Below are 22,416 nucleotides of genomic sequence, written 5' to 3'. Positions count from 1 at the left end.
AATGCCACAAAACTGACAGATGAAGCTGATGCTGTTTTTACAGGTGGAACAAGAAAAAATATATTTGCTGATGTGCACAATACTTTTCCTCAGATACAAACCTGTCAGGGTAACAACATCATATGGACTGAGACACAGAACTCTCCTAAAAAACAAAAACATCTTTAGAAATTGAATATTTATAACTGAATTAACAAGACTGCCACTATGGTAGCTTGAGGTTTGAAGTCAGTCTTTGAGAGTACAAATTGTATAATGGGAGAAGTTGTATAATGGGTTAAAAAATGAATAGTGTCTTTCTTTCTTTCTTTCTTTCTTTCTTTCTTTCTTTCTTTCTTTCTTTCTTTCTTTCTTTCTTTCTTTCTTTCTTTCTTTCTTCCTTTCTTTCTTCCTTTCTTTCTTTCTTTCTTTCTTTCTTTCTTTCTTTCTTTCTTTCTTTCTTTCTTTCTTTCTTTCTTTCTTTTTCTCTCTCTCTCTTTCTCTCTTTCTTTCTTTCTTTCTTTCTTTTTCTCTCTCTCTCTTTCTCTCTTTCTCTCTTTCTCTCTCTCCTTCTTTCTATCTCTCTCTCTTTCTTTCTCTCTCTTTCTTTCTTTCTTTCTTTCTTTCTTTCTTTCTTTCTTTCTTTCTTTCTTTCTTTCTTTTTTCTTTTTCTTTCTTTCTTTCTTTCTTTCTTTCTTTCTTTCTTTCTTTCTTTCTTTCTTTTTCTCTCTCTCTCTTTCTTTCTTTCTCTCTTTCTTTCTTTTTCTCTCTCTCTCTTTCTCTCTTTCTCTCTTTCTCTCCTTCTTTCTCTCTCTCTCTTTCTTTCTCTCTCTTTCTTTTTCTCTCTCTCTCTTTCTCTCTTTCTCTCTTTCTCTCTCTCCTTCTTTCTATCTCTCTCTCTTTCTTTCTCTCTCTTTCTTTCTTTCTTTCTTTCTTTCTTTCTTTCTTTCTTTCTTTCTTTCTTTCTTTCTTTCTTTCTTTCTTTCTTTCTCTCTTTCTCTCTTTCTCTCTTTCTCTCTTTCTCTCTTTCTCTCTTTCTCTCTTTCTTTTTCTTTCTCTTTTAACTTTTTCAACATGAAGATGATCAAATCTTAGAACAGCTTGTGCAATGAAATTGTGTAAGTCCAGTGAACTTGTGTAACCTCCACCCTTGTCAAATAATGGGATAAGTCCTTTATTATTTATTAATAATGTAATAATATAATATTAATAATATAATTTATTATTATAAGTGACCTAATCTAAGTGGACCTGTTTATGAGGTGGAGGTTTAAGTACAGATCTCCAGCTAGCCCTGACAAACCTGAATTATTCTGTGTTCTATGAACTACAAAATGACAATCAGAGGAAATGATGTGGAAAGAATAGAATCAAAGACCAAAACTCAAAGAAGAATCTGGAAAGCCATCTCTGTCAACATCTAAAAGCATCCCTATAGGTACAGATGTCTTAGGAGTTTTGTAAGTTGTAAGGAGTTTTCCTGTTTATCTGCTTTTTAGAGGGAAAAAGAAGTCCATGTTCTCTGTCAGCTCTTGGGAACAGTGAATTTGCTGACACCCACCCTGAAGCTTCAGCTAAATGTTAGCTGAAGTTTCTTTCCTCTGTGTCATCACCTTTGTAATGGGAATTTAGCACTGCCTATAGGACTAGATAGCCTCAGGAAAAGAAGTGGGATGAGATTCCTGGCTTGAGTCTTTTCCACCCTTGGAAGTTCCCTTCATACTTAATACCATTGCTATACATGAATGCTATAGTGAAATGTTATCAGCCTATCAACTTCATAATATCCCTGCTAAGGAAGAGGTTAATCTTCTGGGTCCTCAACTTGGGTAGTTCATAACAGCAACATTACATATGCCATAACCAAATCCAAACTGCACGAAATGTCAAGTTATGATCCAAGTAGTTTCTCTAGTCTGTGAATTTTCCTGCCCAAAGAGTATTGTGATTTGATTCAGCCTGGAGCCAGACTGCCAGACTGTATGTTGGCTGCAGACACCACTAACTACTTGCTGAGATTCTCCTGCCATCCACTCCCACCTTTCTCATCTCCTTTCAGTCCCATTCATATATCCATGCTTGATTTTCCTACTTGTGACATAGATGGGGGAAGCAAACTCTTCTGCTAGTTTCCTTCCAGCAGAAAGGAAGGATTGCAGGTAGGAAATCAGCAGTGAGATTGAGAAGGAGACTTCATAACATCCATCATGTTTATCCTGTCCTCACCTGCAACTCTGTGTATTGAGCAAGAATAACAGTGCAGGCTCTTTAACCTTTAACAGTAGGATTCCCACAGTGTCTTTCATCCTCAGTTTTTACTGAGGTTGGATCTAGGTAAATAGATTGACCTTGTCTTGGCCACTTTCTCTGAAGAGAATTACACACTGTGCTTTCCTATCTGCATCTAGATCTGTGATATTTTTGGTGGATCCAACTACCATGGCTGTGTGAGATTCTCCTTGAAAAGACTTCTTCTGCCCCTCCAAATCCACTCCTGCTGCACAACTGCTGGGACACCATACCTGAGAAAAACTTCCACGTACTTGGAGCAAAGGGTATTTATAGCAAAACAGTTATCTCAGACAGAATCTTCTGTTGTGTTAACTTTCATTGCTCTTTGGTGGCCTCCAGCTGATAGGAGTGATCTGAAGTGTTATGCCATTAGAAGTAGTTCAGGAAACTTCCAAGATGAGAAGGCTCACTATCGAGCTTGCAAAATAGAAGGATATTTCAACAGTTTTCTGAGAACTCTTTTTTTTTTTTCCCACCTGTGTAGCCTAGATAGCACAATCATCACTGTATCTGCAGATAAAGCAATTATGTATTTTAAGCTGGTCCTTAAAAATGCACCCAGCCCTGTACAAATACTTTTACTTTTTTCCTATAATAACGATGCAAGACCTTTCCACTTGCCTCTTATCTTCCTATTGCAGATAGGGCAAGAGAGAAAGAAGCTGCCTGCCATGAACATGAACTCTGAATTTGGGTACGTGATCTGCAGGACAGAAACAGTTAATTCCTCTGAATGCATTTTTTTTTTTTGATAGAGACAGTTTTTGAAAACAGAATTTAATGAAATCCAGTGTCCTTTTCATAAAATATTCGAAGAAACACTTTTTCGATACCACTTGTCAATCAGTCCTTTGCTATTGTTCCTTCCTTTTTTTTTTTTTTTTTTTACTTTTAATTGGCATCTGTCTGGAAGGATGCAAACAAATCCCAGGTTGGTATCTTACCAAGGACATTGTAGACCCATTCTCTTTCAATCCTTGAATTTCTCTGCTGATACAGATAAATAAATCACAAAGTCTATATTAATAGGTGCAAGGGGCAAAAACATGAGAAAAGCTTTGAGGATATGCAAGAATATTCTTGAGTATACTGTGAAGATATTTTTGAAATCGTATTTACCTTATTAATAATAAGTTGTCATAATATATTCAAGATTCTGCAAACTCTAAAAACATCAGGTTATTAATTTGCCTTTTCTCTATAATGTCAAGCTCAAAATAATCAGATGTTTAACCTCTGGACATTGATGTTCTCTTTCTGTTAAATAGTTATGGTATTGTTAGCAGTCTTCAATGATTTGGTAGAAATATTTTAGTTATATGCTTATTATGTTTCAAAATTCAGGCTTAAAAAATCAGTAGCAATCTTTCACACTTTGTCATTCATTTCCATTTCACTGTATCATGAAATACTAAGCTGTTTTTTTTTTTTTGTTTTTCTTGCTATTCCTGTAGACAGGTATACTGCATTTATGGTTTAATTATCTGGATTTTCTTTTACAGCATCATACCCAGTTAATCTCACATTATGATGCAGCTGGTTTTAGTTGGTATTTAAAGTCATTGATACACAACTAAAACAGGAGTTCATAAAGATTTAGCTTAAGTAAATCAAACAGGCCACTGTAAGAATTCGTGAAAATGTGAGCACGCCCATTGGCAGTACAAAGGTTTTCTGAGTACATTCTCTGTTAGGTAATTACTATGCACAAGAAAATAATTTTCTTACCAGACTGTGCAATGGTGCCTTTTGTAATGGCATTTTTTATCAATACCCATGTGAGATAGAGGATTCCTTTTAAACTCAAACATAACAGCCTACCAGATTAATAGACCATATTTATAAAATCATACCTCTCTGAATGCATTGTTTTGTGGTTTTTTTTGTTTGTTTGTTTGTTTTTTTTGTTTGTTTGTTTTTTTGTTTGTTTTTTTTTTAACACAGGAGATTGAACACTGGTATTGAACAGGTGTCTTTCTTCAGGATCTCTGTGCTGATATATAGTGCGCTGTGTTTGCTGTGATATTGATGTACAGGGATCCAGACAGAAGGATGGGATCAGCACACATAATGCCTGCACAATTTTACTGCAGTGCAAAGCTGCATATCACAGCATGGACAGACATTTTTCTGGAAGGTTGCTTGGAATGGCTGTAGCTCTTCTTGAGGGAGATGATGAGCATTAAGTCTTCAGAAGGTCTTTGGAGGTCTTTAGCACACATAAATACACACAATCAAGAACACAGAAAAACTTAAAATTTCATCAGGTTTAAGCATAGGCAAGAATAGATAACTAGATATCAATCTCTAGGTTGCTCAGGAGGGTCAAGAAAGTCAAAAATTCTGCAAGGAAAACTATCTTGAGAAAAGCAAATGGGGTAAAAAGTTTAAAAAATAAATAAATGAAATACTGGGTTTTAAAGCCAAAACTAGAGCACCTTTTTCTAACTGTAGCTCACATGTTTACTTCTTGACTCCAAGATGAACTTGAGACTAGTGTGCTCAAGGTGTCCCCAACAATTTCTGCTGAATTTTAGATTTATGCTAAAAAAATAAGCAGACAATTCCTTCATAGTTTGAGCAGGAAAACTTCTAGGTGTGACTGAGGTTAGTGTGTCTTGACTGAGGGCTTCTCTACACTTCAAAGCTATGTTGCTTTTCATTGTACCACTGTAAGTGCAGATATGCATTTCTTCCTCATGGGAATAATTGGCTACCAGCATAAACATGCCTTATGGCACTGCTGCTGTTCTTCTGTTGTAAGGAGAAAAAGGTGCAGAGTTAGGACATTTTTACACATTTTTAATTGAAAATTGGCTGTTGTATGGGTATAACCATGCAAGTTAACTACTTGTCCTCACAGTTGACTGAGGTGTACAGGCAAAAATAATCTGATCTTGAATTGTAAAAGCCCAAAACAATGCCTCTGTATGATGTGGGAAAGCAATAATAGACAGCCCTGTCATCTCACCAGGGAGCTTCAGCTCCACATCCTTTTTATGATAATTTCTAACAAGCTGTCTACTTGTTTTGGGGGGGGAGAAGGGAAATAAAAAATAATAATAATTAAAAAAAATAATAGTTTTCTTTGAGGATTCAGGATAAATATTTGGGCTGCAGTGGAACACCACTGTCTCTGAAGGTCTCCAAGCAAAGTCCCAGTGAGACTAAAATGCTTTTAGCAAGACAACATATCTTTCATCATGGAAATACATATAACTACATGCCTTTTCCACTGTTGTTAAGGAGAGCACTGCATAACTATCTAAAGGACAAAGTGGCCTTGGGATTTGATTGGTTGCAAACCATCACAAATATGAATCTGAATTAGTATTTAATTGCATCAAGCCACTGGCTGGCATGGCCTATCAGCAGGTTTGTTTTTATTTCATCAAGCTTCATATGTTAATGCTGATGACAGGCAGGGAGCAAAGTAAAAGGCACCAGAAACCAAAGCAAAGAGACCAGAGAACTGTAGTTATACAAAAGAAGATGAAGAAATATATTTGAGCAAAGAGGGGGAGAATAATGGTTAGGAGGAACAGCACAGAAAAGAAGGACACAAGGGAAGGTTGTGAGCAAACAAAATGGAAGATAACAGTGCAAGAAAAGCAAGACTGGCACTGAAATGAGGGAGAACATGAGGACAAGCCAGGTAGCATGAGAGCCTGTGAGGACCAAAAGAGCAGCTGAATTTCTTCCCAAATTCTGCAGCTGCCTTTTAATTAATAAATACATGGAATATGCCAAAGTAAAGCCCTGGATCACTGACTTTCACCTTCTGCGTAACAGGATCCCGTTGGTTAAACCTGTGTTAAGCCTGGCAGTTCACGTGGTTGACCTTTTCTCCCAGCCATTGACTAATCACTGCTCTTTGTAGCCAACATCTTCCTCCTTCAGCTGCCCACAGGCTTTCCTTTAGGAAAGTGTGGAACCAGTAAAGCAGCATTAGCAACAGAGAGCAATCCCTGAAGAAATATTATTAATGCTGTAGGAGAGGTGTTCTGGTTGATGGCTGACTTGCAGGAACACAAAGTCAGCCTGTGCTCTCCTCGTTTCTGTTAATGCCTCTTCATTTTCAAGTAAGAGCAATTTGGTTGGCCTTCTCTATTTCTCTGTTTAATATGTGTATTAAAATGTGCAGTACACCAGCACAAGAAGAGAATATCAACAAATCAGGTGCTGCTCCATCATAGTGCAGAACCAAGCCGTCTGTTTATTCGATCTCATTATTCTGATCACACCTTCATTCTGCACTGACAAATCAATTCTTCCCCTTAGTAGAGGCAAGTTTTAAAGATGCAAGTCCCTACTGAAGAGCAATCACTTATTCCTCCATCTTCTCTTGTGCACCTTGTCTGCACTTTTCTGAATTTGATTTCTTTGTCAAAATTTGTGAAGTTCTGTTATACAGGGCTAAGTCAAACTGTGATGTTTCAACTCCTTAGTGTTCCTCTTCTTTCAGTTTGCAAAGGATGAGGCTTTACCAAATAATGAGTTAAATTCTTTTGCCAACAGTTTAGAGTTACTCAAGCCCTTAGGTTCTCCTAAATCTTGGGATAAACACAAAGGTGGAGTTTCCTCTCATTTCAAGCTGAAACCACAGGAGACATCAGTCTGTATAATTTTCTTCAAAGTTGAACTATCCTGGACAATCATGAAAATAGAGGTGATTTGGATTGTTGTCTGACTTACAGAACTGTTTGATGGGACAGACTAAAACCCTGTAATTGCACAGCCTTGAACTCAAGATCTAAGTCTTAACTTCATACATAGGTTTCATTTTTCATTTCAGTGGAAAAACTTATATACACCCCCATTTACCCTAAACGTTTGGTAGATCATCTGTGAATGTAACCTCATGTGAAGTTTGTCTAAGATTTCTTAACATTTTTTTTTTTTAGTTTATTTTTTGTTTTGTTGTTGTCTGTCCTAGAAATTAATTAAAAAATTTCAGATCATTACATCTGCTTGGTTAGGCCACATGACATATCTTTGCAAGAGTACTTACTTTTCCTACATCTGTAGAACCCCTGGTGACAAAACAGGCATCAAGAAATTTGTTGGATAGATTGCAGGGAAAAAAACTAGCTTTAAAAAGGCAAGTAAAATTAAACTTACGGCTCTGGGAAGAATGCCAATCTTTAGTATTAATAATAATTCAATTGTTTTTAATTTGCTTATAATTATATAAGTTGTTTTTTTCTTTATCATTGTTAATTAACAAATATTTAATTGATTTAGCAATTTACTAACATTCTTGATGATAACATTTTTAAAAGAAGATGCAGCATAGAGAATGCCTTTAAAGGATCTCAAAGGTTTTTGTCACATTGTAGTTACTGAATGCCTACATTCTACAGGGAAAAATAATAATAATAATAATAATAAAACAACAACAACAACAAAACTTTGTTTTTAGAGAACCTATGTCTTGGAAAATATACACAGGTTAATTACTGTATTTGTCCTAGTAAGTCACAAGTGACATATTGAATTAAAAAGCCTATATATATACTTTAAAAAATAATAAAATAAAGTAAAATGTCCAAGAGACCCAGGTAGTTATAGCAGCAACCTAATCTAACAGTTTTATAATTTCAATAATTGTTGAGGTCAGAGAAACCATCAGCAGTTCCACCTTGACTTCGTCCTTAATGGGGGCAATGGAATTTCATTCATTCCCAGTTGGAGCTTTACAACTCCTGTGCAGACAATGGGACTTCCTGAGATGCACCAAGCACATTTAGAGATAGGGATCTCACCATACCTATCACAAGATCACAAGTGCACTTAAGTGTATAAGTGCATTCACTGTTAAGCATGTGTACATTTTTCTGGTGTGAACTTGTTTAGTTTTACCTTTCAATCCTTGGTTTGTGTCTTTCAATATTGTATAGAATGTTCTTCAGTGTCCGTCCCCTCCTTTTGGATTTATTTGTGCAACTAAATAATTTTTTCTCCTCACTGTCTTTCCCAGTGCATTCACTTTTCTTTGCTTACCTGGGACAGGGGAAGTTAGCTGATCAATTCCTTTATTGATTTCAGTCTGTTTCTCATCTTCTAGCACAACAATGTCTGGCAAATTCTGAAGACTTTATTTTTTTAGTGTTTTTCTTTTTCCAACATGGGAAAAACATTTTAGTTTCTCCCAGCACTGCTCTCTTCTTTACTAACAGCTGCTATTTAATTTTGAACTCCTGGACAATATCTCTATAAAGTTGAAACAAGACCCTTCATTGTGACACAGTCACAAACAAAAGTCTGTCATTTAAACAAAATTTATGGGTCACCTGCCTTGCTCTTATAACTGCTGATAACAAGCAGATGGAAAGGAGCTTGCTTTAGCCAACTTTTACCTTCAGCCCAAATGTTTCCCATTATTGTCTTGCTACTGATCCTATGTGAAAAGAATTCTTTTCTGGTATTTCTGTGTTAGAACCACAAGAGTCATGATTTAATAGACGTGCTTATAACACATTATATGTTACAGGCGTCTTTTCAAAGATTTCAAAGCCACATCTTGACAGTTTCATTTTTTTTTTAAGAGATGCCTTTAATAACCGTTTCTTGCTGACTTAAGGAATGAAGGAGGCAAGTGTAACTTCAAAGTGTTGGCAAAATAATATGAATTATCCAAATGTACTTGTAAAGTTGTTTCCAGTTACAGTAGTAGTAACTTGAGACTGATAGCTGATTTCCCCTTTCCCAACTGTTTCTAATTTAAACCAGTATCTATTCCATGCAACATTGCTACTCTAGAACAAACTAGTTTATTTATCTGCACTTTCTATTAAAAATAAAAAAAAAAAAGAAAGAAAAGAAACAATATGTAAAACTATTAATTAGGTTAGCAAGTAAGCATGATGCTTCCAGTTCTTTTATCTATCTAAAGACCTGAAAGACATAATTCACACAACTGAAATTGAAGACATTTATAAGAATTTGAATCAGAACGTCGAGAACTGTGTGTCTTCCCATACAGGGTTGAAAATCTACCATTAACTTTTATATATGATCTATTGTAGACAGAGATGATCTTATTTCCTTCTAAGCAATATGTTAAAAAAAAAAAAAAAAAAAAAAGAGAAAGTAATAAAATATATTAATATTTAAATAGCTGATCTTACATTATTAATAGAATTGTAAGTGGCATTAATTAAGACCTTTATATACCTTTTCTTGTCCCCACTCTATGTTGCTGTCCAGGTTAATCATGTAACCTTACTATACCATTGGCCTTTGACCAGATGTGTAATTATTATTAATTATTAGTCTTACTGCTGGCACTGAGCCCCCCTAAAGTTTCCCCTTCAGTACGACTTTCAGAGTCGCAAAATTCTGAACTACTGCAGACCAGTCTGTGGATATCTTGCAGGTTGTTCGTTATTTTACCCCATTTTCTCCATTGGGTATTATTTTTTTTCCCTCATTGCACATTTTCCTACTGTTGACCCTTACCTATCCTGCTTCTTGTCTTACAACAGAAAAGGTAGATTTATAACACTGAGAAGGAAAGCTTTCTAGCTTTGAAGACGCTGAGGACCAGGCACAGCTTGTTGAGTTTCCATCACTATGAGAGCAAGTTAAACAAACATCTGTCAGGCATGACCTGCCTATAGTTAAGCCTGCCTTGGGGCAAGGGGATGGTCTAGATGACCTCCCTTGAGCTTTTCTGGCCCTAAGTTTCTATGATCCAAAGGGGAATAAAGCAGACTGAGCTCACCCCAGTGCCTGACTATGACCTGGTTTGTCCCATTCATGTGCTCGTCTGCCTTGCACTGCTATGGAAGCCCAGAGACCATGCCAACACTACCTAAAATACAGCATATAGCTGTCTGCTGCTTCTGGTCCCTAGAAGTATATTTGTCTTGACAGGAAAAAAAAAAAAAAAAAAAAAAAGACGAAACAATGATTTTGAGTGATCTTCTGAGATGTTTTAACAGTTTTTTTCTCTTGTGTATCTACAGTAGAGTTTATAAAAAACAGTCAGTTTGCTGGCATGCACACCAGTGGGATATAAACAGAAACACACCAATCTCTGTTGCAAATACTCTAAAAGATGTATTCCTTTAATTGTGAAAGATGTGCGTAATCCTATGCACAAAAGAGGACAATATGATATATCAAGGCTTATTTGTTAGTGCTTTTGGCTGCGAAATATTTTTGTTGTTCAAACTAGTTTTCCTCTTCCTTTTCCAACACCTGATCCCATTAAGTGACAATTGTGTGTTCCCCAGTCTTTACAGACTCTGTGAGAAGGCATAGCCCTGATAAGTAATGAAAATAAAATCTCTCCAGATTCTCTACTGCAAGGTGATATTTGCATTATTTACCTCTTTTGCTGCTTTCATCCTCTGCCCTACAAGAAAGCTTAATAAAGATACCAAAGGGGAGGCAAAGCTCAGCTCCCCATCCCTGATATCTCACAAGAGAGGCAGGTGTTGCATTATGCAAGGGGAGTGTGTTCCTTGGTAATATTATCCTGGGAATTATCTTAGAGAGATTGACCTGTGAATAATAGCCAAGCCTCAGGGTTAGCCTAGCAGTAATTATCTGCTAGACGTTTTCACTAGCCGTATCCTTTCAGGTCAAGAGGCAAACATGAGGACTCACATCCATGCTTCACGGCAAATTATCATTCAATTACATTGACTTTCGAACCTCACCAAATGCAAATTGAATTTTCCTTCTTATATGATACTTATTTGTATGAGAAATTCCAGAGAATTTAAAACGTAGGATACATAAGCAATCCCATGGGAACTGTATGCAGACTCAGGGACTATAATAAAATACTTTAGAAGTTTTCCATCTAAGCAGGTTGGGAGGGATCTGGGGCTCACAGATAAAGACTGTCTTCATTGCAACCTGAGGTATTTGGTTAACCGTTTCTCAACAAGACAACTCAAGAGAGAGGAGTGACGTCCCAGTGTAAACATCTTTTTGCATGGAGATGAGGTATAAGGACCACAAGACAGTCATGTTGCAGCAACTTATGTGCTGTATGAGCTCAAAGCCATCCTAAGAGACAGTCCTCATCTGGGGTTCATCTGGGAGCCAGTTGTAGTAGCTTTTCTCCATCAGTAGTTTTTCTCCTTCTGTTGAGGATGGTTAGCTCATTAAAGATGTCTGCAAAGTCTAAAGTTAAATAAGAATTGAGTCTTATCCCACTTGTGGAGTAATTCATAGTCAGTGTCTCCATGCATACCCCTGGACCGAGCTCAGTATTTACTGGAACTTGCTAGGTTAAACCCTATTTGTGAGTCAACTACTGGAGACAGAGCCCTGGTGTGGTGAGGTGCCATAGCTCAGTAAGCTGGAAATGTGTATGCATGACTCGGAGACAACAGATTTAGTACAGAGCAAGAACTCATGGTACCTTTTTTTGCTGTGAGAGAAAACATTTTGAGTCTTACAGTTACACGGGCAATAAAAAAGCACACCTGGCTAACAGCTTTGTGGTCATCAGTGTGAAAACATCAAAATGAACCCTTAAAGGGACATAATCCACTTCAAATCGTAATTTGTATGTATCTTTCTGAACCTTATTTATTGCAGAAATGCCTTAGACCATGGAGAGGGAAGTCATTTGAAAATGCACTTGACTTGTTGTTAGTTATTGATATTCTGTGTTTGATTTTGATTTTGCATGTGGCTTAGCCTGCATGGGGAAAAATCAATAAAATCTGTTTCAGTTTTGTTCATAGTCTGTTTCTCCCTCTGGCTGCCCAAACAGTGGTGGTTAGATTTCAGGGTCTATTCTGGGACATAAATGCCTGAAAACAGAAGGTTTTAATTTTTTTTATTTATTTTTTATTTTTTTCATCCTGGATTTTATAGAAGTGTTGCTTTGAGGTAGCATGAATAGGGTTTCTTAGCAAAAATGCAAGTTTTATTTGGAAAAGAAGATGACAATGTATACAGAAAAACAGTCTGGATTAGGTGTGTCTGATCAAATGTAAATATTCACAACAGCAGAGGCAGTCACCACAGGCTGTTTTGTTTTGTTTTGTTTTGTTTGTTTGTTTGTTTGTTTGTTTGTGTTTGTTTTTGTTTTTGTTTTTGTTTTGTTTTGTTTTGTTTTTTAGTCAGTGGGGAAAAACAAGCACATCTAGGGTACAATATTTTCATTATTTTCATTCTAAAAGAGACACCTAAAATAAGGACACATAATAATATGTGCCCTGAAAATGTCTGCTTCACTCTGGGGATTAGAAAAAGAGCCCAGGGTAAGTTTGGATAGACTCCAGAGAGGACTGAAGTTTATGTTATGTGTTCTGTTATTGTCTGCATTGATCTCACTCCATCACTCCTGCTGGGATTTCTCCACCATGCAGCTCCATTCCTGGGGAGAAATCAAGGCTGCAGAGTAGTTTGTTAAATACCATGCTACAAAATCATGGCCTGCAAAGGTGAAAAACCTCAATGAGAAGGAAAGAGGTCATCCCATTCTACACAGCCTTTAAACTGGTTCTGCGATCACTCAACAGGGAGGAGGTTAACTCCTGCACTGGCAGAGACCATTCCTCACCTCTGCTTGTGGAACTGTGTTTTGAACTTAGATCTAGTTCTTTTGCAGAAGTTAGGTTTGTTTGCTACTGCAGAAAAGAGTAGTGAACAAGGGGATGCACCATCATCTGTGTCTTGGAAGGAGACGTCATAGATACTCAAATTGAGGAGGGCTGAATGAATCTCAACTTAGATCAACCAAATAAATTCAGTTCTTAAGCCATGAATGTGGGCAGAGCCTAAGTGACATTCCCTCTTTTGTTACATCCTCTGCTGTCTTTCTGGAGACAACTGGGATTCTGTTAATTCTGTGCATGAACTTGAAAGGTAACAAATAAAAAATATCACTATAGTTTTAGTGAACTTTTATACAGAAAACACAGGTTCTGCTGCACTGGGAAATTCCTAGGAGGTTGCAAGGGAGTAAAAGTTAAAAATTATTGCTGCAGAGGAAGTATAATGAGACTAGTCTCTTACTGTAAATTCATCCTTTCTTTGCCAAAAGGTACATAGGATGAATTTACACTGAGTCTGTGTGAGCCTTAATTCATTGCTGCTGTTGATGGTATGTCCAGATCTTATGGTAAAATGGCCACATAAATAGATCTGGGTAAAATATTTCAGTGGTTTGTTTCCTGTATAATGTGGTGTGATGCCCACATATTTAAGCAGCTTTCTGCCCCAGAGAAGCAAAAATGAAAATTATAAAAACATTGACATAAAAGATTTCAGTGGCATGGTAGAAACTGTTAGTTTAAGCCTGTTGGCCTAAAGAAATAAAAATGTAGAAAATGTAGAACAAAGGAAAACTTCAACCTCCACAAAGGAAAACATGATATGTTGGTCCAAGCAAAATGTTTCAGTTGATCCTACTTTTTTTTTTTTTTTTTTTTTTTCCTATCTACCAATTCTTCAGCTGCTTTGTTAGTGAAAAGAAAAACAACAAGAAAGTTCATTCAGGTCAACCTAAGATACAGTTGCTCCTTTTTGATTTTTTTTCAGTTCAGCTCGTGAATCAAAAAGTGTAATGAAGCCAGAGTCTTGCAAAACTCCTTTAGTAGCATAAACGAATGAATATAATTGAGGTAAGTTAAAACAGTAATGATAGTGCTTCGTATTTGTTTTAATTTTGCAGTGAAGTGAATTCTTATTTTATTTTAAACTTGAGCTAAAATGTGTCCTCAGGCGTGAATTTATGCTGGTTGAAGTCACAGCTTGAATCAGGTCTCTGTGCAAGGATGCTACCCTGAAAATATACAGGGAAAAGAGGGAAATGAAAAGATAATGGAGAAAGCAATGAAGAAAAGCCAGCAGAGCAGAAGTCAATAAGGTGTCCTCTGTGGAATAAATTTTGATTATTAAATTCAACTAAGTGGTGTAAGACTATATCTTATTATACATGGATATAGAGAATGCTTGCTGCTGGAGAGCTGAAGTAGTAATAATAGTGATTTCCTCCTGGAATTTTCTATGCTACTATAGCATAAATATTTTCTTCTAATAATAATAATTAAAAATTCAGCCATCAGATACATATCTTGGCTAGATTTATTTGAAGTGAGGTGATTTAATCACATTCCCATAAGACTAATATGTAATAGAACATTTGAATTGGCATTTAACATTCTGATTTTTAAAAAGATGTTTTAAGAGTCTTGGTTTTTAAGGGAAAGGTGAATAGAACTATTTAGAATATATAGCCTTCAGGTACTTAATTGTTTCTTTGAGTTTCTGTATCTTAAATAGTAAACACAAACAATTCTGAATATTTCAATGAGGATAAGGTAAGTAAAAGGCTAAAACTTACAAAATAATCTGCAAACTAAGAAGGGAAGAAGAAAACATGAGAGCTTGGAGGGTAAAAAAAAAAAAAAAAAAAAAAAAGCCTCATTGTAAGCCTCACTGGTTAAAAAAATTGAATTTTTGTAATTCTCTGGCTATGTTATCAGACAAGGCTTATGCTAATCCTCCCAGAAGGTAGGTGATCTATAGGTATTTAATGTATTCATGAAAGCTGTGCACGGTATTGGCAAAATTCAGAGCCTGGAGTGGGAAGTTCCCGAGTGAGTGTTGCTGAGCCAAGGCCCAGCTGACTTACAAATCCAGTCTGCAGAAATGTGTGCAAAGCAACATCTGTGCTAGGCAACTGTGTTCTGTGTATCAACACATGTCAAAAACCGACCTTTCATTAGTTCCCACCTCAGGCTGTGTTGGATACACGTGGAAATGCATGTCCAAAAACTGGACATGGCTCACAAGGAAACAGGTGAACAACTCTGACATTATTGCTGCCAAGCCTGGCAGGAATTTTATTCCACATGGCAGTTCCTAGGGCTGGATTCAAACTCTTTTTGCCCTCTGAAGTATTGATCAGGCAACTCTTTCACCCTGTCTAGCCATTATGGCCAACCTTTCATCAATTTAGGAAGGGGTTGCCTAAAGTTGTCAACTGATGGGATGGCATCTGTTTTAGTTTCTCTGTTCTCAGGCTTGTTGTTTTTTGGTCTTTGCTGTGCATAGGAGGGATGGGACCCTGCATCCAGAAGGCAGGACCCTAGGCTGAGAGTCAGAAAATGGAGGAATTGCTTTGCTTGATTGTAATACTGATCCTTCCAATGCTGTGACCTGTCTGACACCCATCAGATCCTGATCACTCAAAGGCTCTAAGAACTTAAATAATTTATTTTACTCTGATTTCTAAATTACTTTTTATTTGCTTTATTTGTAAGCCAAGAAGATGAATACTTCTTCTATATACTCAATGAGCGACTGATTACCCCAAGAAGCTGTGAGGTTTTCCAGCTAGAAGTTTATTGAGATAACTGTGCTGAGTCCTGTAACTCTCATATGAATAAACTGTCCTTCTTCCATTGATACCAAGTGTGGTGAATCTGATACAAACCAGCTGGACCTGGTCTTACAGTTTATTTAAGAGTAAACTATCTAAAAATATTGATTTGCACTGTCTGTGCTTCTGCTCTCTGCCTCTGACCCATGGCCTCCTCTTGTGTAAACACACATTCTTTGGTTGGTGAGAAACGTAATGATGGTCTGGTCCATAAGCTGAAATCAGGTTTGTTTAAAGAGCCTCTCCAAGGACACTTCACCCACTGAAAGTCAATGATGATGGTCCTTATAAATCTGATGCTAATAACAACATTGTGACCTGCCTGGCAACGTGGCGGTGCTGACCGAAAATGCACAGACTCAAACATCATGAAGATCATTTTAAAGCATTAATGTGTGTACTCAAAAAGATTTTAAAGTTGAGATTGCAATATAACAGAATTCCTTCTCTTATGCTATAGGTCAGCAGTGGGAGGGGCTCCTCAGCATGGGGGACCAGAGCTCTGCTTGGCCATGCTGTACCTCCTGCAGTGGCATAGATATCCCCAAGAAAAAAAAAAGGATGGCTCTTCCTCTTCAGCCAAAAAACATCCACCTGTGTGAGCCATGCAAAAGACAGGTCTTATCTCTAGAGACAATAGAAGGAAAAGAGCCTGACATTTCAAATCATCACTAAGAATGGACATTGGTGTGTTCTGGGAAAAAATGATAGGAGAGTGCAAATCATCACCAGCAGCTCCCTTGAGAAAGACAGAAAGCACCATTCCTTTTGTGAGTGAGTTATGGGTATTACAGTGAGAAGCACTTCAGGGCAAATTCCATAAAATCCTTAAGTCTCTTTGAAATACCAGGACCTGAGTGCCCTGGTGGAGAGGCTGTTTTTTTGTACCTCTGATCCAGGACATCAGCCTTGCCAAGAGATCCAGACGAGGTCAGGATAACTTCGTGCCACATGGGGAAGAGAACTAATACATGTCCTAAGATGCAGATATTTAGGAATATTTAGGAATTTTATTTTTTTTTTAATTGCTGCCCAGGTGTATCTAGGTCTTCATGAGAGAGTGTGCAGTAGACTGAGGTTGTAGGTGATGGTACTCAATGCTACCAGGGAAGGGAAGAGATCTGGGAGACCCCTTCCCCACAGGAAAGGGATTCCCTCGTTGCAAAAAGTGAGTTTTTTTTGTTTTTGTTTTTGTTTTTTCCAGACAGGATCAAAAATCAATATATGGAATGGGTGAGCACTAGACAGTGGCCCAGTTCTCTCCCACCCTGCAGCCTGGGTTGTGCCTGATAGAAAGGTGATATAAATTGTTCCAGTCCAGCTTGCTTGCATTTCATGCCAGGATATGCCCAAATTTCAATGGTTTCAGAAATAATCAGTCCCTGAGATTTTATTAACAAAGGAATGTATATCAACCTCCTGCAGGAGCTGGTTAATGTAAGCAGCAAGTCCCTTTCTATCTGTGAGCCTGCATCTGCAACAGATTATCAAAATCACTCCCCAGTTTCTTGAGCAAAAGCACTATGTGATTAATCTAGGCATACAAAACCTAATATACAGGGTGGAAGTCACTGTACAACCTCTGCTTTTAACGATCTTAAGGCAGATCAGATCATTCACCTTCTGGATGTTCCTGTTTCCACTGGCTGTAAAGAAAAGCCAAGGGACACTAGCTCTGACTCTGATGTCTAATTTGGGATGTGCATCCTATAAATAATATCTATATATATATGAATATACATTCTATTAATGGCTCTTTTTAAAGATATGGGTTTGAGGATTAATGCCTAAAACCTTTGCACCTTTCTAAAAAGATCTGCTAGGTTAAAATATAAATGAAAGTGAGTGATATGTAAAATTCCCAGAAGTGAAGCAAATTTAAGGGAAATGGCCAGTAAGTGAAATTCTTGGGTTTAAAACTGATTATTAGTAAAGAAGTAAAATTCTGCAACTCTGGGTGGAAATTCAGGTGGTTTCATATGTGAGCTTTAAGCTGACCTGTAAAAAGCAGAGCTAACATCCTTGTAGCCTGCTGCAGAGACGCTGAGATCCTTGTCACTTATTAAAGTTTCATTCCATTCCCCCACGAACAAGGCAATTAATAATTTAGAATACCAATCAATCAGGGGTTAGATGTACTAATCAAACACATTCCAGCTGCTAAGTATTGCTCACTTAAGACATTGATCAGCTGTAGGATGCTCTGTAGACCATTTAGATGAGTATTTTCTGACAATGTGCTTTAAACCCCCTTGAGGTCAAATCTTTGACACCGTCTGCTGGACCATGTGGAAGGTTGAATGCCAGACTGTCTGACAGACTGTAATTATTTTCTGTCCTGATGCCCTTTCTGCAGTCATTAGGGGATCAAATTTCTGAGAAAGCCAGAAAAGTTCCTTGTACTGCAAGCAGCTAATGGGCTGAAAATGAGTCTCTTTTGTTATGTTGATGATTTGCCACTGGATGTTGTTTGAAGCCCAGAATTGATTATTTAGGGCTAGCTCTATTCCTATCATCTACTGTTGGTCTTTGTGCAGCTCTATGCTTTCTTGCATAGAGCCCGTGTTGAAAGATATATGGTCTGTATTGAAATTCATTTGATCTGCTGGTGGTATCTTCAGGTGCTCTGATACGAATAGATGTCAATGGCGAGCCCCCCAGGAGTGCTGATCCTGGACTTTTCAGCTAGATGCTGAATAAGCGTGATGACGCCTAGATTTTCTGTCTTTCTGGACAATGCACTGACTGTTCACAGAAATAGCCAAGAGAAATTAAGACGACATTTCCCAATAAATAATTGAAGAATGAGACACATTGTTTGCAGTCCTAACATGACTGCAAATTTAGGCTATTGCCTAGCAAGTTACTATACGAATTCCCCTTACGTTGACCCCTGTGGTAATTGGAATTTCAATTATTCATTTTCAATTACAAGCATGGCATGATGATCACAAATGTCATTAAGTATTAAATTACATCTAATGATAGATAGATAGAAGGATAGATAGATGCTTCTCCAGATCTTTTCTTTATTTAATGCCAGTAAATCAAGCACTTTTTTTTTTTTTTTTTTTTTAATGGAAGAACTTTTTAAAAATACTAAGAAGATGGAAAAATCCCTTTTTATTTGCAGCAGATAAAATCCCTTTAATGTACATTACCTGAGAGCAGCATAAGTTTTCACCGTCTGTGTCATTAAGACAAGTGGTGCCCAGTGTGTGTGTACACAAAAGCAGGTGATTTGGCATGCAGTGAGTGGCAAGGGAAAGGGAGGCGATTTGCTTCCTGCCTTATTAGAGATGACATCCTGGTGCTCATAATTGGGATCTTCGTTAAACAGCCTGCTCAGTGTCTTTCCATTGTGCTTTAGCATACAGAGAGAGCACAATCCCACACCCTGTATTAGCGGCTTGGAAGTCTGGGTGGGGAAATTATTAGGGGAGGTGATGGCATAAGTATATTAGACGTATGTTAGGCGACTCACCTTCACCCATATTAGTCTTCGGGTGTGATATGCAGTTTGCACCAGCAAGAAAATCTGAAAAAAAAAAAAAAAAAAAAAAAAAAAAAAAACTATAGGAAGATGAGACAGCACAGAAACACTCATAAGAGGGCTCAGCAACAAGGCTGAGCAATTCCTACTGTCTGCCTCGGAAATGTGGACATGGAGGGCTGGCTTTTTAGGGTCAGGCAAACTCTGGGAGTGCTGCAGAGGCACAGTTGAAATCTAGGCTGGTTTAGCTTCTGAGGAAGGTGGTGGTTTTTGAAGACACTAAAAAAGAAGCTGTGTCAGAATGCAATCTCTTGCATTAGATCTACAGAAATTACTATTTTACATTCTTGGCATTTTTAAAATTAAGGCTGGAATCCCACTATAGGAAAATCCTGTTTGCATGTTACTGCAATGAACTGCTGAAGAATAGGCACGCAGTCTATTAGGAGCCTTGAACTATTGAGTTTAACATGTGCATGGATGTTAAATATCTTACATTTCTTGTGTTTTACTTTCCCCTTCTTTAAAAACAACGATGATACAATTTATTCACAAGGCTACTGTGATGCCTAATTATCCTATAACATACACTGTAAGGTCTTTCAAAATGCTCTTGCATGGACATAAATAATGGTTATCACTTATGCAAAACAGAACTGAGACAATATTAAAATAGCTTAAAAGGCTACACATTGGCAAAGGCATTGGTAGACTAAAGAGAGAAGCTACATCTTTTTTTTCTTAAATACACCTTTACTACCAGCTCTTAATTTCTTGTTTGTCTGATAGTAAATTATTCTTACCAAATCTAGGTATCCAGAATTTGTGTTTATCACTTTTACTATTTACTCATGACCTTCCAGGAGTGGTACCTTTTTCACAAATATCACCCTTTCTGCTGTCCAGGTATTTATAGTCCATTTCCACTGTCAGCCTATCCTTCCCACCCTTTCTTTCCTCTTCCCCCTCTTCCTCTTTTGTACACAGATGCCTATTCATGTCCTGACGTGGAAGCATTCCTTTGCCAGTTACAACCTGTAACCCCACTTACTTATCAGTCCCTCTGCCTGCCTTTAGGTATTATATATATGTATATATATATGTATATATATATATATATATTATCCATTCTCTCCTTTTTCATCCCTCCCCTTGCCAGACCCTGCCTTTCTGAAGCCCTTCTCGCAGTGCCTGTAGCAGCAGTTGGGGAATCATCCATCACAGTGATCACAGCTTTGCTCCTGCAAGGCACAGCGTTGTGGAACTGATTAGGGCTGGAGGGCCCCAGTCAGGTTTGTGTTGCTGCCAGTTCTTCCTGGGAATTGCTTCTGTGCAGATTTTGCAGATGTAATCTCACCTGAGCTGATGAATAATTCTTCATTTTTTTATTATTTTTTTCTCTCTCTTTTTCCCCCCTTGCTCATGTGAGTAGGAAAAACAACAACAAAAAAGCACTAGAATGGACATCCCCTTCTTATGCAAAATCCTGTCTTCTTTCCATCTTCAGCCCACACTGGTATTTATGCTGAGATGTATCATTTCTACAGTCCCTGCCCCTGAATATCATAACTGTAGTTGTAAAGAAGGCTAAACTTCAAAACTCTTAAACAGTATAAAGGCTGATTGCACTTTTTTCTCATTTTTCCTCATCTATTATCTGTTTTCTGTGTTCTGTGCTGCCTACACAGCACCCGCAGTGAAGGGAGTTGGTTCCAGTTGCACAAGTGAAAACTTTCACCACAATAGGCTGAAGGAAGTCAAAAAAGCAGTCAAATTATTACACCGTATGTTTGCCAGAGATACAGAATACTAGATAAAAAATAGTGAAATTATGGCATAATTCTGCATGTGTTCAGTATTAACTTCAGATAGACGCAACAGAAGTAGCAGAGAAATGATGAAAACAGTTGAAAATAGAGTTGATTAGAGACTTTGTATATAAGAGGAAGAAGATTAAAATTGTAATTCAGAGAGAAAATTAGTATGATTAGTTAGATTTGTGTAGAAAAGGCTCAAGATGGCAAGGGTCAAACATTGCTGGACTCACTGGCACTCCACATGTGTTCCAAGCCCAGGTTTGCCCTGCAGTTATCCTGTCCTGTCTCTCTTCCACCAAGTTGGAGAACACTACAGGAAAGCTTCAGAGAATTGAGAGGAAGCTCAAAAATAATATCAGAGAGACAGACTCTGTGGTGTAGAGGTTAAGGAGTTCACTGTCTGCTGTTTATATCAAAGTGCGGGTTGACAGGGATTTGGTTTAAGTATACAGACACCAATGCCTAGATAAACTTTTAGACAGGAAGGCCTTTTTAGTATTGCAAACTAAAGCAGCAACAAGATTCATTGGCTAGAAGAAGGAGTTAAACAAATTCAACCTTGAAGGAATGTGCAATTTCCTAGCAGAGAGGGTAATTAAGCATTGCAACACCTTACCAGGAAAGGTGGCAGACTCATCGTCATTCTGGTTCTATAAAACAAGATTAGCTATCTTTTGAAAAAGCTTAATCCACCTCCTGGGAATAGCTGTTTTGTCTGTGTATTGAGAAGGGCTGATGAGAGATCCCCCTGGCCACAGAGCCTGTGCATCTCCGAATGCTTTTGCTGAGGCTCTTCAGGTGAAACTCGCCTGTTGCAGACTGATACAACTATTTCCTTGTATGGCTTAAATCCATTTCTGGCCTCAAACTTGAGCTTGTTACACTCGTAGGATGTAGGTAACCTCCTTGGTACTTATCCGGGGAGACGTCATACAAATTCTCGATGTATGCCCTGCCCCTGGAGACTGAGAGGTAAGTTCCAAAACACTGTAGATCACACTTCATTATAGAAAATTGCTACCAGGTAGGTAAAATAAACCAAGCTAAAAATAGTAGAAAATCCAATGGTGTTTTCTGGTTACCCCTGCAAATGAAGCGGTGACAATTGAGGGAAACGTGTGATATTTTGGTCATCAAACTTATCTACCTGGTTCATGTGTAATGCATCCTTCCACCTGTCTACCTGTTTTACATGACCTTTATTCTCAAAGGCTGGGATTCATCTCATTTAAGCTTAGGTGTCTCTGTCTAAGCTAGGCACCTTGGGCTGTATATGTACTTAGTGCTAAGAGGCATTATTAAAAGAGTGATTGGTCTCAGCTCTTGCAGATGTCTCCTTTAAGATGTAATGAACCGTGCTGTAACATTGCCTCTTCTTCTCCAAAGGTTAAAGAGAGAATCTAGGATATAAGCTTGGTGGTTTTAATTTGGTCATGTGACCCCATCAACAATATCTCATCAGCTCTGGAAGTTTA

The 22,416-nt window shown here is 37.7% G+C and overlaps 1 protein-coding gene across 7 annotated transcripts in view; it reads left to right on the top strand.

Annotated features, from left to right (window-relative positions):
- The window catches only part of TENM4 (teneurin transmembrane protein 4), a 1,677,033-nt gene that overhangs the window by 1,185,726 nt on the left and 468,891 nt on the right, over positions 1–22,416 (top strand). For 3 of the 7 annotated variants that reach the window (XM_084535211.1, XM_084535210.1, XM_084535217.1), the window contains 2 exons: positions 2,388–2,534; positions 13,786–13,868. The exons of 2 other annotated variants lie outside the window; for them this stretch is intronic. The gene's annotated coding sequence lies outside the window, so the exon portion shown is untranslated. Of the gene's footprint in view, positions 1–2,387; positions 2,535–13,785; positions 13,869–22,416 lie in introns of those variants that run through there. 2 more of the 7 variants (XM_084535215.1, XM_084535213.1) reach the window with 2 other exon arrangements.

This window comes from Aythya ferina, assembly GCF_964211825.1.
Source record: "Aythya ferina genome assembly, chromosome: 1".
In the NCBI taxonomy this organism is placed as follows: Eukaryota; Metazoa; Chordata; class Aves; order Anseriformes; family Anatidae; genus Aythya; species Aythya ferina.
This window is presented reverse-complemented; position numbering and strand designations above follow the sequence as displayed.